The sequence below is a fragment of the Panthera tigris genome, chromosome B3 (genome assembly GCF_018350195.1).
Source record: "Panthera tigris isolate Pti1 chromosome B3, P.tigris_Pti1_mat1.1, whole genome shotgun sequence".
NCBI lineage: Eukaryota > Metazoa > Chordata > Mammalia > Carnivora > Felidae > Panthera > Panthera tigris.
This window is the reverse complement of record NC_056665.1, coordinates 143,180,272-143,193,695: the sequence shown is the minus strand read 5'-3', so window position 1 is coordinate 143,193,695 and position 13,424 is coordinate 143,180,272. Positions and strand designations below refer to the sequence as shown.

Here is a 13,424-nt window from a genome sequence, read left to right as displayed (position 1 = left end):
ACACCTAAACTAAGTGTAGCCATCTGATAGGAGTGGAAATGGAGCAGAGACACACGGGGGTGTTGGCCGTTTGCAGTGAAATAGCTTAATGCTTCAAAATTTACAAAATCAGGAGCATATTGCTAGAACCTTCCAAGGGGCCCGGGCCAGTGAGGGACCCTCTGTGGCAGTCCTTCCCTTCTTAGTACCCCCCCCCCCCCCCCGCCCAGGGCCGTGACACCAGCTGCTCTCCAGAACGCACCAGTCCCCTGTTCTGCTCCCAATCACGAACTCACTCCCACATCTGGCTCCCAGGACTTCCCTCTGGACCACCTTCCCTGCTTTCCACTCTGTCGTGTCCTCTTTCCCGCAAGTACTTCTGCGTCCTTCCCCAGACAGCCCTCGTGCCCGTCCGTCGCCCCTATCGGGCCTCCAGGATCCAAGCCCGCGACACAGCGGTGGTGGCGAACCCACCACCCATCATTTTTGTTACCATTGCATCATTTTGAGTCAGATTTGCCTCTTTTTAACGTGTCACCGTGTTCTCCCTGTTTCAGATGAGAACCCTTCAGTCTGTGCCCACCTGTCTCATCAGCCCCCCTGGGCTCAGCCTCCCAGATTCACCTACAGCCGCCTCTGTCGGTGCCACTCGAAGTGCCGGTGTGCGAGGACGCGCGTCGGCACCAGAACGGAAGTTCTGTCCATCACGGCGCACACTGAGGTCAGCCGACCGCCCTGCTGGCCAGCTTCACCAGCGAGGAAGCGCCATGTCCTGGGGCGAGGGGTCGGGTGGCAGTCCGTGAATTGACAGCCCACAGGTCATGCTTCAAGGGGGACACTGTCTCTGACGAGATGACTCGGGGTCTTAGGAGGTTTGTAAACAGTCTCTCGTGTCCCTGCCTGACTTCAGAACTACTTGAGAGACGTAGGAGCTGGACAGGTGGAGATAAAGCTATCAGCTTTCATACTGAAAAGCTGACTAGAAAGGAGGGCTGTGCATCTGTGGCCAAAGGGACTGTGAGTTCATCTCACCCGCCCTGAAGCAGGCCCCTCCTGAGGGCAGGATGCTGGCTCTGCCGGTGGGCAAGCAGAAGAGGAGTGATTCCATCCCAGACACCACCAGTCATTTCCTCTGGGAAAGGAGGAAAGGGAGCAAGGTGGGATAAGAGACTAGAAGTGGACACAAGCCCGCAACCTGGATTCCATGCCTTTAAAGGGTCTGTGAAGTCCCTGAGATTGAATGGTGTGTGTGCGTGTGTGTGTGTGTGTGTGTGTGTGTGGTATTTCTCTTTAAAAAAATTTTTTTAATGTTTATTTATTTTAGAGAGATTGAGACAGAGTGTGAGCAGGAGAGGGCCAGAGAGAGGGAGACGCAGAATCGGAAGCAGGCTCCAGGCTCCGAGCCGTCAGCACAGAGCCCAATGCGGGGCTCGAACCCACGAACCGCGAGATCATGACCTGAGCCGCAGTCGGACACTTAACCGACTGAGCCACCCAGGCGCCCCATATGTGGCATTTTTGTAGAAAGCCTGTAGTAGATGTTGTAGGTCCTGGCCAGATAGATCCCTGTAACCCATCCCCAAGGGCTGCCGTGAGTGTTCCTATCTCCCCACTCCTTCGCTGAATCCTCCTTGCCCTAAAGGGAGTTCCTGGCCTGAGAGACGACACCTGCCCCCCACCAGGGGAAATTGACGGACTTGGAGGTACAGAGGCCACCTCTTGCCTCCAGATGGGAACAGCTATAGTGCAGTTCACGCTCCAGGGCATCTCGGAGGTCAGGAGGAAGCTATTCTCCAGCTGAGGCCACTTCTTGCTGAGCTTTTGTCCCCTGCCAAGCCTGCTTTCCTCACGCCCCTTCTTGGGGCGCTCCCTCCATACATTACTTGTACAAGAACCCTTGTCTCAGCCTCAGCTTCCAGGAACTTGACATGATGCAGAGTTCATGAGCTCTCATCAGATCCTGAAAGCGGTTTATGATCCTGCAGTGGGTCGAATGGTGGCCCCGTGACATCTGTGTCACCTTATTTGGGAACAGGGTCTTTGCAGATGTAATTAAGGATCTTGAGATGAGATCATCCCGGATTAGCCAGGTGGACCCTAAATCCAATGACAAGTGTCCTTAAAGAGACAGGCAGAGGAGAGAGACACACAGGCGGAGGCTACACACAGATGGAGGGAGGCCGTAGCAAGAGACCACAAAGCTGAGGAAAACCTGGAGCAGGAGCAGCTGGAAAAGGCCAGAAAGGATCCTCCCTTAGCCTGAGTCCGGCCTCCAGCACTGTGAGAGAATGCATGTCTTGTTTTAAGCCCCCCAGTTTGTGATAATTCGTTTCAGCAGCCACAGGAAATCAATGCTTCCGAAAGGTTAAGAATTCCGTATAGTTGTGGAAATGCCAGAAGTCCTTCCACGTGGAAAAACGACAGTGTGGCGTGGGGGTGCTGGTTGTTACCCTGCCCCCCACCCGCATCGGTCGCTTCCAGGGTCCCCATCCCCAGGCCCTCTGGAAGGACCGAGCTTGTCGGGAGCCTGAACGTTGCTGAAATGAAGGGGAGGGTGTCTGGCTTCTCGCATCACCCCCTAAGCCGTGGATCTGCCCCTTTGTTCTTCTTGCTCTAAGAGTAACTGTAAAGGCCTTTTTTTTTTGTTTCCCTTGGGATTTCCAGCAAACCAGAGCATAGTCTTCCTGACAGTGTTTTTCAGGATCGTGTCATTTTCCAGGATTCGTCTCTGATTATGCTTCCTTTCCTCTATATTTTGTTCATCCTCTCAAAAAAATTAGCTCAACAGGGAGCTCATGCCGGCGCACTGGACTCCTCTATTACTTCTCTCTTTTTATCTCCATCATGATTATTCATGATGGTATAATCAGGATTTCTTTTTAAAGAAGCTCCTCACTTGATATTAGCTGACAGAACAAAAGGTTCTTGATTAAATGGTGGCTCTTTTCTGCCCACTGAAAGTCAAAAGCTAATGAAATACTTTGATCAAAATGAATTTTGATATCCATTCTATGAGAATAGCAAAAAAAACTTCCAGGAGCAATTGAATGGCTGCATGGACCGGTGTTTCCAGAGGTCAAGAACCATCGGTCTGGAGGTCTGTTTCTAAACAGGGAGCTGGAGAAGGTGAATCTCACGCCCGTGCGGTGGGGTGTAAATGACTCGTGCCAGGCACCTGGTTCACGGGCGTCTCCCCCTCTCCACCTGGACCCTTGCACCAGCTTTCTAATTGTCTCCCTGCGCCCGGGTTTGCAGTCCTCACATCCCAGGTCCACCATCCTGCAAAGATCCACTACAACACTGATACCCAGATCCCCTTCCCTGCCCCCCGCCGCTGTCTCCTGTAGGACAGAGGCCACACTCCCCAAGGGCAGGCCCAGGCCTTCCGGACGGACCCTGCCTCCTGCACAGGCCGCCTTCCCGCACAGCGCACTGCTCCCGCCCCACGCTCCTCACCTTTACACCTCTGCACGCGTAGGGCCCCCGTCTGCATGCCCTGCCTCTGCCCCGACCAGATGGCCCTGACGACTCCGCTCAGGTGTGGTTGTCATTGGAAAGTCTTCTGGCCCTCACTGTGCTCCCATAACACCCTGAGCCTATTTTTATCATAGCACTTACGTCAGCATTTACAGTTCCCTATTCTTGGGTCTGTCTCCCCAGCAGTGAGGTCCCAGGACAGGAAGTGAGTCTGACGGATCTTGGAGTCCCCAGACCTAGATCAGTGTGTGTCAAATGAAGGTTGAATGAAATCTCTTGCCTCGTAGAAGGAATATCAGGCATTCGCAATGCCTACTGTCCGTTCTTTCATCTACGCCGTAAATTATTTTGGAAAGTTTGAAATACTTTCTTATGTTTGTTTTTATCCAGAATAAAAAGAAACTGGAAATTTTATAATTAAAAAAATCTGCTATTTTTTCATTATTTTTGTACAGCCGCTAAGTTCTAAAAATTCTTTGAGGCAAATCATAATAGAAAAGCATTTAAGACACACCCCCACCAGAGACAGACTTGCACTTCTGCCTTGTCTCCTGGGACCAGGTCACGTGGCACCCTGCCGGCTTGGAGGCTGGAAAAGCAAGTAGTACAGTGTGTGTTCAGCTTCCCAGCGGTTCAGAGAGAGGCTGTTGGAAATGACTGAACAACCGGGAGTGTCTGCCACTGAATGTCAATAGCATTTAAGAGTCATTAATCAGATTCCTTTCTTATCCAACCCAGGAATCCTGCCTCACTAGCAAATAAGGTTCGTCTATTCAGGTTGTAAGGCACTCTGAGCCTCTCTTAAGAAAATCATTCTGAGGTCCTCCCCACACCCACCCACCAGACAGCAAACGCCTGGGAGCCCTGGTGCACCATTCAGAGCTCCTTTGGTTGCCAGAAACAGGAACACATACACACACACACACACTCATCATAAACGAAACGGGTTAGTGCCTCCCCCGCCCGAGCCACGGAAGATGTGGGGGCAGGGGGGCTTCCCTGCCTGCATCTTCGAAAGCTTCTCACCAGCCATCTCGTCTCTCCACCTCTCCCCGGGGGCTTCAGTATAACCTTGAAGATGAAAAGGAACACGTGTTCTTTCCCACCAATTCCAGCCAGAAGAGGCCCAGCGAAGGGCTCTGATGGGTCCGATTGCAGTCTGATCCTTTCCTGAACCGGTCGCCACAGCCAGGGGACGGGTGCCCACCCTGTGGGAGGGTGAGGTGCTAAGATGGGTCGCCCCACCGGAGTCACAGGCTAGGATGGGTGAGGAGTGCCCCGTGAGACCAAAGAACAAAGAGCAGGGAGGAACAGGCACTGGGCACACGGTGGCCGTCCACCCCGCCGGCCGGTGACCGGGGCCTCCGGGCCGCTCGGCAGAAACTCGGCCTGCTCGGGGCGGGAGGGCCCCCCCTGCTTATACTGGCTTGTTCGCGAGAACGGTTTTCTTCCTGATGAGAAGGGCAGCCCCTCCCGAGAGGCCCTTTGTAACGGTGCCGCTTCTGAGACGAAACCAGGCGGCACATTCACACTGCCCCTGAGGACTGACTGCGTACCAGGCACTGTCCGTACTTCATCGAACTGCATCCCCAGAACACTCGCAGGAAGTAGGTACAATTACCCCCATTCGACTGATGAGAAACTCTCACAAGGCAAGTGTGTGGCAGAGCCGGAATGTGAGCCGGGTTGGTTGATGCCGGGGCCCCTCGATACCGAGTAGAGCTCGTGATCTCCGGGGACTGACCCGCGCAGGCACTCGGCTCCCTGAAGTCTGCGCGTGGCACAGCTATGTCACCTGCGCGGGGATCACGCCCACCCTGTGTGCGGACACCCTGGGCATCGTCAGCTGCGCCCCCGTGTGATTCCAAGAGCAGAGAGCCTTGGGTTTCGGACCGCTTGGCCCCTAAAATCCAGTGTGTGCCCCCACCCCATCCAGAGTTCACAGAAGCACCGACACCCATTCCAGGCTGGCGGAGAATCTGTTGCATTCGGCTACAAAGAGGCGGCCTGTATGGCCCCGGTGAGGTGCCTTCCTGAGGGACTTTCAAGGGGGATTGCCCGGAGCCACCAACTTGAGAACCCAGCCGGAACCTTACGCCCTTCGGTGCAGCTTGCCTACATCATCAGAACAGCTGTGATGGAGCCCGGGAAAATAAACACGTCCTGGTTTTGGCTGCTGACCTTCTAGCCCGGACCGAGAGCCAGCGCCCGCCCCACAGCACAAGTGCCACCTTCCTCAGTCCCTCGGGAGGCGGGTATGTGCCAAACAGCATCCGTGAAGTCACCCAGCTCCTTGATCGCGACAGTCTGCCTTTCAGACCCACGCTTGGGTTCCCAAGTTGGCTTTCCAAGTAGGAAGAGAACATACCATGTATTTCAGTCCACCTGATGGTTACAGGGAAAGTCTATGGAAGCCAGAGTGTGCCCTGCTGGGCCAGGTCCACGTTCATCCAGTGCCCCCTACAGGGCCTGGCACGCAGCAGGTGCTCAGTACAGGTGTTAGATCTATCTCTGCCTAATGGTGGGGGGTAGTCTCCCGCCACAAAGCCTCTCTGCCCCCCTTCCTTCCAGCCAGTGTTTTTTGCTCTGTCGCCAGCTTGAGTCCGGATGACTCGGTGGCCACGATCCCAAGGCAGGCCTCCAGTTGTTTTGGCTTGAACTCTTTTCCTACTATGCCTAGAGAAATCCCGGCACCACCATCGCCAGGGTTGGCCTTACCTTTACCAGCAGATTGTTCCATGGCTCTGTGGGGTTTGTGTTGCCATCAGGGCTCTTGTTCACTGGCGCCCAGAGAAAGTCCTGACTCTTCCTCGGGCGTTGGGCGTGTGTTTCAGGATCCACCACTCATCTCCCTGCTGTCGGTTCCTCCAGGTCCCTGGGCGCCACCCGCCACGTCCTCAGGCTTCAGCTGGAGCTAAGGCAGAGGGACAGAGTTCTACGAGATCAGCCATTCCTGTCGTTGACATTGTTTTATATTGTTAATGGTCCATGGACCAAGGCTTGAAATTGTTTACATTGTTTTATATTGTTAGTGGTGCACGGACAAAGGCTTAAAATTAACTATTCTAAACTTTTCTACCTAAGGGCGCTTGGGTGACTCAGTCAGTTGAGCCTCCAACTTTTGATTTCCTCATAGGTCATGATTCCAGAGTCCTGGATGGAGCCCTATGTCAGCTGCATGCTAAGCCTAGAGCCTGCTTAAGATATTCTCTCTCTCTCTCTCTCTCTCTCTCTCTCTCTCTCTCTCGGCACCTAGGTGGCTCAATTGGTTAAGCATCCAACTCTTTTTTTTTTTTTTTTTAATGTTTTATTTATTTTTGAGAGAGCCAGACAGGGGCAGAGAGAGAGACAGGGACAGAGGACTGGAGGTGGGCTCTACACTGACAGCAGAGAGTCCTATTCGGGGCTCCAATTCACAAACCGAACCATAAGATCGTGACCTGAGCTGAAGTCAGACACTTAACCTGCTGAGCCACCCAGGCACCCTAAGCGTCCAACTCTTGATTTCAGCCCAGGTCATGATCTCACAGTTGGTGAATTGGAACCCTGCATCGGGCTCTGGGCTGACAGCTCAGAGCCTGCTTGGGATTCTCTCTCTCTCCCTTCCTCTCTGCCCCTTCCCTGATTGCTCCCTCCCCCCGCCTCAAAATAAATAAATAAACATAAAAAAAAAAAAGATTCTCTCTCTGCCCCTCCCCTGCTCACATTTGCACACTGTCACTCTAAAATAAACAATTCTTCCTAAGTTAACCAGCCATCCAGCCCACCTGGTGAGGGCCACAGAATGGCAGGACAGTGACCTTCTTGTTCTTCCCCTTGTCTGCCCAGTCTTCTTTCATTGCAGCAGTGGCTCCTCGGGTCCCACTCCAGGCCCCAGCAATGCCCAAGAGGGTACCAGGTCCCTGCCTGGAGAGCACATGACATAATCACGGTACAGGGCTACCACACATGCAGGGAAAAAGTGCTATGGGAAGAAAGGGCAGAAAAACAATACCATTCCCACGGCTCCCAGAGCCACACCTTGAGCACCTGCTCACAGAAAGAACACAGCTGGGAGGCGGCATGCGGGGGTCTTGGGAGTTGGTAGTGGCAGCAGATGAGCAGGGAAATGGAGGTAGGGCCCCAGGAAGGCGGTGCCGAAGACTTTGGACTTGATCCGAAAGTCAAAATGAGCCACAGAAGGAGCTGAGCCACAGAGGGACTGTCACATTTGGTGCCCAGGGATGTCCCTTTTGCCTCTGGTTAGACACAGTGGGTGTCCTCTGCTTCTTCAGGAGCCCCTCATAGATGGAGGGAAAGATTCTACACGTGTGGGGGCGCCTGGGTGGCTCAGTCGGTTGAGCATCCGACTTCAGCTCAGGTCACAATCTCCCGGTTTTGTGGGGTCGAGCCCCGCATCGGGCTCTGCACCGACAGTGCAGAGCCTGCTTGGGATTCTCTCTCTCTCTCTCTCTCTCTCTCTCTCTGCTCCTCCCCCACTCGCTCTCTCAAATAAATAAACTTAAAAATTAAAGATGATACATGTGTGTGTCATGTAGAAAAAAGGAGTGGGACAAGAAAGCAGCAGGAGGGGGCAGTGACCCCAGTGTTGGGTGGTCTTGGAAGCAGAGGGACAGGCAGAGACTGACCTTCCCTTGGTCATCAGGGCGTTCACAGCTGCCAGCCGGGCCACACCCAGGGCTCAGAACTAGAACAAGAGAAGGAGACACTAAAATACCGACTGGAAAGTTTTCATGGTTTGTGGGTGAGGACCCAGCGGTTTCCGGAGGACCCCCCCCCCCAATGTCAGGGTCTATAGGTCTTTGAAAGTAGTCCATTTATCTAGAGGGGAACTTCATGGGTCAGGAAACTGAGGCCCATAGAAATTAATCTCCCCAAGACCCCGGAGCCTGACAACAGAGCAGGGATTCAGATCTGTGCCCATAAAGACAACAAGGTACCATTTGACAGCCACCAGACTGGCAAAAAAAATGTTCAAATGGCACACCAGGTGATCGTGACAGTGGGTTGAGAGAGACTCATTTTCTGCTGGGAGTGTCAATTGATAACATCATTTTGAAAGCAATTTGGCTGTATCTGCTAAAATCGATGTGTTTAATACCCAGCGAAACCAGAAAACATTACTAGAATATCCATAGCAGCACTGTTTACAATAGCAGAAGTCTGGAAACAACCCAGATGTCTACCAACAGAACAGACGTACAAATTGTCGTGGAGCCCTGTGGTAGAATACTTTGCAGCAGGAGAAAGGAGCAGTGCACAAGTCAACATCGTGCCGAGAAAAAGAAGTCACAGAATCCATGTGCTAACCAGGTCTTTACTTAAATTCAAACATCCATCACTTAAGGACACCCATATGTATGTGGTGAAACAGTTCAACATTATCGATAATGTCTATATCTTAGGCAGGGTGGCCAACACGGCTGCTCATGCGGTCCCTCTTTATCATTGACACATATGATCTGAATCCGGAGAGAACTCGCCGTGAGCCTGGCTCCCCTCACTGTGCCATCCTTACTCAACAAGGACAAAAATTGGGACGTTCACGTTCACCAACGATTCTCTTTTAAAGGGGGAATTTTTATTTATTTTTTAATTTGTAATGTTTATTTTTGAGAAAGAGAGAGCGTGAGTGGGGGAGGGGCAGAGAGAGGGGGAGACACAGAATCTGAAGCAGGTTCCAGGCTCTGAGCTGTCGGCACAGAGTCCGATGCGGGGTTCGAACCCACAGACTGTGAGATCATGACCTGGGCCGAAGTCGGACGCTCAACCGACTGAGCCACCCAGGCGCCCCAACGTTTATTTATCTTGGGGAGAGACGGACAGAGCATGAGCGGGGGAGGGGCAGAGGGAGAGGGAGACACAGAAACCAAAGCAGGCTCCAGGCTCTGAGCTGTCGGCACAGAGCCCGATGTGGGGCTTGAACTCACAACCCTGAGACCAAGAGTCACCGTGCTCCACCGACTGAGCCAGCCAGGTGTCCCCATCCTGTCTTTCTAAATGACAGGCAGAGTTGCTGAAGGGGTTCTGAGTTTGTAGGCAGCAGATCATCTGCAGTTGTAGTGCTGCTCAGAGGAATTGTGAAGCAGCTTATAAATTTAGATCGTTCTCATTATGTAGCCAGTAGCAGCTTGAACACTGAACTTTGCTTTATGATTTGCCACCACACATTCGCTGAGACACAGTGAAGTAAAACATGTATATGCTTGTCTGCCCTAACTTTGGAGAAGGTACGAGGGGCTGCAATGCATAAAGTTTCCAGTAACTTGTTCATTGTGCACTTCTAGTGAATAATGCACTTGGACCCCAGTCCATCTGTCCTCCAGTGAAAGAATTTAAAACCACATTAAGCCAAGTGGTACCTGGTTCAACTGTCCCCTCCCTACCCCCATTTTTCCAGATGAGGAAACTGAGGCTTCAAGAGGAGGACACTTGGGGTGCCTGGGTGGCTCGGTTGAGCATCCAACTCTTGATTTCGGCTCAGGTCATGATCCCAGGGTCGTGGCGTCGACCCCCAAGTTGGGCTCTGCGCTGAGCATGGACCCTGCTTAAGATTCTCTCTCTCTCCCTCTGTCCCTCCCCCACTCACACTCTCTAATAAAAATAAAAAATTAGGAGCACCTGGCTGGCTCAGTCGATTGAGCCACCAACTTCAGCTAAGGTCACAATCTCGCAGTTCTTGAGTTCAAGCCCTGCATTGGGCTCGCTGCTCTCAGTGCGGGCGGGGCCTGCTTCGGAGATCTGCTGCCCCACTCTCTCTCTGTTCCTCTCCTGCTCACACTCTCAAAAGTAAATAAACCTCTAGAAAAATATATAAAAATTAAAATTAAAAAAGAAAGAGGAGAGATGCCCCCAAATCAGGAGGAACAGAAGGACAAAGGAGCAGACACCTCTCCCGTGGGGTTCATAAAGGAGTGGGCTTCTCCAGGCAGGTGAATGGGAAGATCAAAGGGCCAAGGATGCTAGGGGGCAGGGAGCCACTTGATTGCAGCAGTTGGGGGTGAGGGGCAAAGCAGGAGGACCAGCTCTTGGAAGGCCTGATAAGCCCAGTTCGGGACCCTATAAGGGAGTCAGCGCTGAAAATGACAACCCCGTTTGTGGCAACGTGGGCAGACCAAGGTGCTCGCCACCTGGTCGGCTGGCCACATGGGCAGGATCCTTACAGGCAGATGACCCCTGCCTCACTGCAGACAGAAAGGAACTGTCAGCCAGGGATGTCATACCTGCTCATTCCCCCAGCCCCAATTTCGGTTTCTGAGCCCACCCCACCCGGGGGTATCAGAATCAACAGCCCCTCTGGGACCTGTCAGGGCCAGCTGGACCTGTCCTTCCACGGGCTGAACTAGAGGCTGCATCCAGTGGGTCTCACCTCTGCCCTTGTGATAGAAGGGAGCAGGGGCTAGCTCCCTGTTAGCCCAAGAGAGATCCACCCAAGGGAGGTCGAGGAGAGGAGCAGGGAAGGCTGGACACAATAACTCTCCATATTGGCACTCATACTTTGCCTTTAAAGTCCTTTAAAGGGCCAGCCTTTCTTCGTGTGTGAGGTTTTAGTAGTGAAATACATGCAATTATTTTTTTTTCATTTCAGAAAATTGCCTCCTGTTTTCTTATAGACAGCTTCTTCCCTGCTCACTGAAAGGCTGGAAGCTTTGCCGTGAACTTTTCAGGGTGAGACATTAATGACGGTGATCCCGACTGGATCTCACATAATTCTCTCTTTCCTAATTATCTTGTTCGCGAGAAATAAAGAAACAAGAAATCCCTGAAAACGGAAGTCATTTCCAATTAGACCCCAAACAACCCATCAACTGGCCGGTAGATGGCGCCAAAGTGTAGTCACTGCCTTTGGGCCCAAGGGCTCTAACCTGGTGCCTTCATACACGGACTCCTAGCCTTTCCTTTCCAGAAAGCTGCCTGCCCTCTCTGCAGCCCTGTCGGCGGGGGGACGGGAGGGGGGTGGGGGGGGTGGGGTGGCGGGTAATGAGGTGAGGAAGACAAAGTCTCATTTTAATTCAGCCCCACGGGAAGGGGAGGAGGTTTGAAGAGTGAATCTGGCCTGAAGGAGGGGATTTCCCAGCTGAGCTTGGTAGACACGTGCGTGTCCTGTGTCTACCTGGAGAAGAGAAGGGTCTGACAAGGAGAGCTGCTCTGAGGTTCCAGGCATGTTTGGGGGACGACTGAGAGTGGGCAGAGGAGCGTCTGCGAAAGAAGATCGGGGCCAGACCGCCAAGTCCTTGCATTGCTGCAATACTCTCTTCGGTGAAGGTGTTTCACCTGAGGGCGATCATTTCGCCTAAGGGGGTCATTCCGGCTGCCTGTGGAGGCTGAGAGAACGGAGGAGGGCGGCTGGAACAGAACCAGAAAACAATGCAGCAGCATATTCTTGCCCCTCCCCGCCTTCCTCTGCACCTGCTTCTCGGCTATAATCGTCCTCAATTCCGGGCCACCTGGTCAGGCTGACAGTGCTGCCTCCCCCTGGAGATGGTCTATGGGGGGAGGGGGGTCCTGCAGCCAGCATTCCAGGCCCCAGAGCACCAAGGTCGGGTGCGGAGATGGGGAGGATGTGGGTCTCGGGCAGAGCGGCAAGGGGCCTGGAGGCGGCCTGGGCTGGACAGCCCGGGGCACAGGTCTTGAACGCCTGTGCAGGGGCTGGCTTGGTGCCCCGGGACCCCTGGACATTTCTGCCCTGGGAGGTGGGCAGATGAGACCAGGAATGTGGAACAGGTGAATCCAGCAAGAGCCAGCTAAGGGGGCCAGGGCTTGGAGGCTGAGGGACTGGGGCGGGGTGGGACCCTGAGCATGGACGGAAAGGGCATTTTAAAGGAAAAATCCAGCCCACTTGGCAGCTGTCAGAAGGTGGGGGCCGAGGGATGAGTCAAAGCTGACTCACAGGGTTTAAAGGTGAGTCAAGGGAAAGTGACGGTGTTTCCAGGAAGTTCGAGACCACGCCCATTCTTTGGGGCCTGAAGTACTGGCCCAGACTGTCCCACTTGTCATTTGCATGTTTACAGTCTGTCCCTCCCCCACTAGAATGTAAGCCCCTGAAGGCTCGGCCTGAGACTCTTTGCCTGGGGGGTTGGGGGGGCTCATAGGAGAGGGACTGGGAGGCCTGGGGGGGGGCTGGTAGGGGGTCACACCGCACCCCCACCAACAGACGCAGCCTCCCCGTCGCTCCAAGTTCCCAGCTCTTCACTACACTGAGACCACGTCCTGGGGAAGGCCTGTACCTTCCAAGCAGATCCAGCGGCCCTCCTTCCCATCCACCCCTCCTGCCACACTCCTGTTCACCCCCCCCCAGTCCCGTTCGCTGGATGCCCGTCCCCTCCGATGCCCCACAGACGGTTCAGCCCAACATGGTGACACCAAACAGGCCACCTGCTGCTGTGGCCACTCCAGTGTCCCCCACGCGGGATCCCTCACGTGGGGTCCCATAGGCTCCTTCACCTCCCCTGGACTGTTCTCTCGCAAGCCTGCCCGTGCCCACCCACCAGCTCGGGGGCTTCCGGCCCTACTCAGCTCTCCCTGGGCCTGACGTCCGTGCACATGGCAGAGTGGGACATCTGAATGCAGGCCCCTGGGACAGTCGGGCCACGTTTCGAGTCCCCCGGCACAGTGCCCTGCGGGATCTGGCACCCACCTCTTGCTTCGGCTGCGACAGTCACCCTGCACCCCCCCCCCCGCAGGCTGTGTCCCCCGTCCCACCCACCCCACAGAAAGGCTTTTCCAGCCTCCATTTCCTTCTCTGCCTTCTCACTCCTCCCTAAGACTCCTGTCTTCCTTCTAGATTTCACTTCTGCAGACGCAGTTCTCTTTCCCAGATGCCCTCCCCCCTTCCCCCTCCAGCAGCTAACACCACTGTCAGTTCTCAGAGAAGCCTCGGGCAGTGCCCCCACACCCTCCCAGCGCTCATCGGTTTATAAATCTGCGTATTCACCTGCCGGTGGCCTCATGGCCGTCTCCACCACGCG

At 54.0% G+C, this 13,424-nt stretch overlaps 1 protein-coding gene across 1 annotated transcript in view; it reads right to left on the bottom strand.

The window, feature by feature from the left end:
- The window catches only part of WDR20 (WD repeat domain 20), a 97,212-nt gene extending 90,956 nt beyond the window's left edge, over positions 1-6,256 (bottom strand). Inside the window, exon 1 of the mRNA XM_042990581.1 lies at positions 6,175-6,256. The gene's annotated coding sequence lies outside the window, so the exon portion shown is untranslated. The remainder of the gene's footprint in view (positions 1-6,174) is intronic.
- Between the last annotated feature and the right edge of the window lie 7,168 nt (positions 6,257-13,424).